This window comes from Fragaria vesca, linkage group LG5, assembly GCF_000184155.1.
Source record: "Fragaria vesca subsp. vesca linkage group LG5, FraVesHawaii_1.0, whole genome shotgun sequence".
Classification (NCBI taxonomy): Eukaryota; Viridiplantae; Streptophyta; class Magnoliopsida; order Rosales; family Rosaceae; genus Fragaria; species Fragaria vesca.
The window spans coordinates 13,807,892-13,810,173 of NC_020495.1; positions in this window are offsets into that span (position 1 = coordinate 13,807,892).

The window sequence follows — 2,282 nt, forward strand, 5'->3', positions numbered from 1 at the left end:
TCTAGAAGTTGAATACTGGAAAGACATCCATCTATATTGTCCAGACATTCAAGGTGATCTCGAGTACCACAACAGGGAGTTCGCAAATTATTTTGGCGGTTGGGTACGTAATTTAATATTTCTATACGTGTTTATGTTTATTGCATAATTATCTATATTTACAGTTGAATGGTTGGTTGCAGATGAACCATATTCAATTTGATGGTCACCCAAATTGGTCGCATGAACTAAGACTTCTAGCGATGAAGCCGATAATGTCAAGAGTTTATCCGATGTGCAAGGTGAATGGCGTGCAATTTATATGCGAACAAAGAGACAGCAGACGGAGAACATAGAATTCTGGGGTCATGGCACATGGTGGGCGGAATGGAATTGACTATTACGGTGTACTCTATTCAGTGGTGGAACTCGTTTCTGGGCAAGGCATGACAGTGCACCTCTTCAAGTGTAGATGGTTTGATACTAGGCCGCAGAGCATGAAGACCGATCAGTACGGAATATTATCGGTGAACACTGCTACAAGTTCTTACGAAGATGACCCGTTCGTTTTTACCACATCGGTAAAACAAGTGTTTTATCTTGATGACCTTGCTAAGGGTGACGCGTGTAAAGTAGTCAACCTTGTGCACCCTCGAAACATTTACCGAGCGGCTACACTTGGAGAGGCCGAAGACGAGGAATAAGATGTTGCGTATCAAGAGCCCAACGCAATAGGTATTCCTAACTCCTCTACCGTTCGCCTTAATAATTTTAAAGCGGGTCGTTCGGTGCGAATTCGTGATGAAGAGCCAAGGCTTATTGATGTTGATCCAAATCAAGAAACAGACGAAGACTCTGGCGATGAGGAAAGACATATATTACCAGAAATTAATTCTGACACCGAAGAAGACTCATCGGATGATTCCGATTACGAGCCTTAGTTTTAATTTAGAGGACGTAATCCATTAATTTGTATAACTAAAGACCTTTTCCTTTATAGTTTACATATGTTGAATTCATATTTCAGTTATTTTATATGAATTTTGGTGATATATGATGAACCGGAAGTTAGTATGGTTTACTAATACCTTCTGTTTTTTTTAATGTATTTTTTTTCCTTTCGTCGGCTAATCGGCTAAGATGGTTTTAGCCGATGAATAACCTAATATTTCGTCGGCTTTAGTTATTTTTTAATTTTTTAATTACATACTATAGCCGACGAATACGTTAGGGTATTCGTCGGCTAAACCCTAAAATTTTTCTATTACATACTGTAGCCCTATCTTCGGTGGTTATTTTCTGTAAAATTTTTAGACGACTTCTTGCGTCTCATCGGTTTGAAACTATTTTCAGTTGGAGGTCCGGCCAAACTACGTAATTTAGACGGTCGAACGACCTTTTCCGTGCGTTTAGGGGTTTGACTTACGGGATTGACCGTCCGGATCGATCTCTTAACTTTGTCTGATTAAGTTGAATTTTTTCCCATACATGTACTTTGTCATGTTGGTCGGATTTCTGTTTCTCAAGTTTGATCATCACAATCACAACATGCCTACTAATGTTGTATAACTTGTTTACCAAGTGTTATGTAAATGTTCCGTTTCAAAAACAAACTATACGTAAAACCTTCAAACGCAAAAAAGTCGTGAAATAAGATATGACGAGAATGGTGAAATACATCCACGTTTGAAAAATCACACTGTTCCGGTAAATATTCGGTGCCGATAGTTGCGGTCAATGCAATTTTTCATTCTTTTCCCCCTATGAGTAGCCCTATCTTCGGTGGTTATTTTGCGTAAAATTTTTATACGACTTGTTGCGTGTCATCGATTTAAAACTATTTTCAGTTGAAGGTCTGGCCGAAATACGTAATTTAGACGGTCGAACGACCTTTTCCGTGCGTTTAGGGGTTTGACTTACGAGATTGACCGTCCGGATCGAGCCCTTATTCTTGTCGGATCAAGTTGAATTTTTGCCCATACATGTATTTTGTCATGGTGGTCAGATCTGACGGTCGGATTTCTGTTTCTCAAGTTTGATCATCACAGTCACAATGTGCCAAATGTATAAATGTACTTTAGCCGACGAATTTCAAAGGTTTAGCCGACGAATTTCGAAGGTTTAGCCGACGATTTGATTCTTAGCCGACGAGATTCTTAGCTTTAGCCGAAGAAATTATTATTTCGTCGGCTAAAGTTGTCGGGTTTAACTTGCGCTCGACAGCAGAAAAACCCTAGCTTCCTCTTCCGCCTCCTCTTCCGCCTCCTCCGCCTCCTCTCCCTCTCCCGGTCTCCAGTCACCCT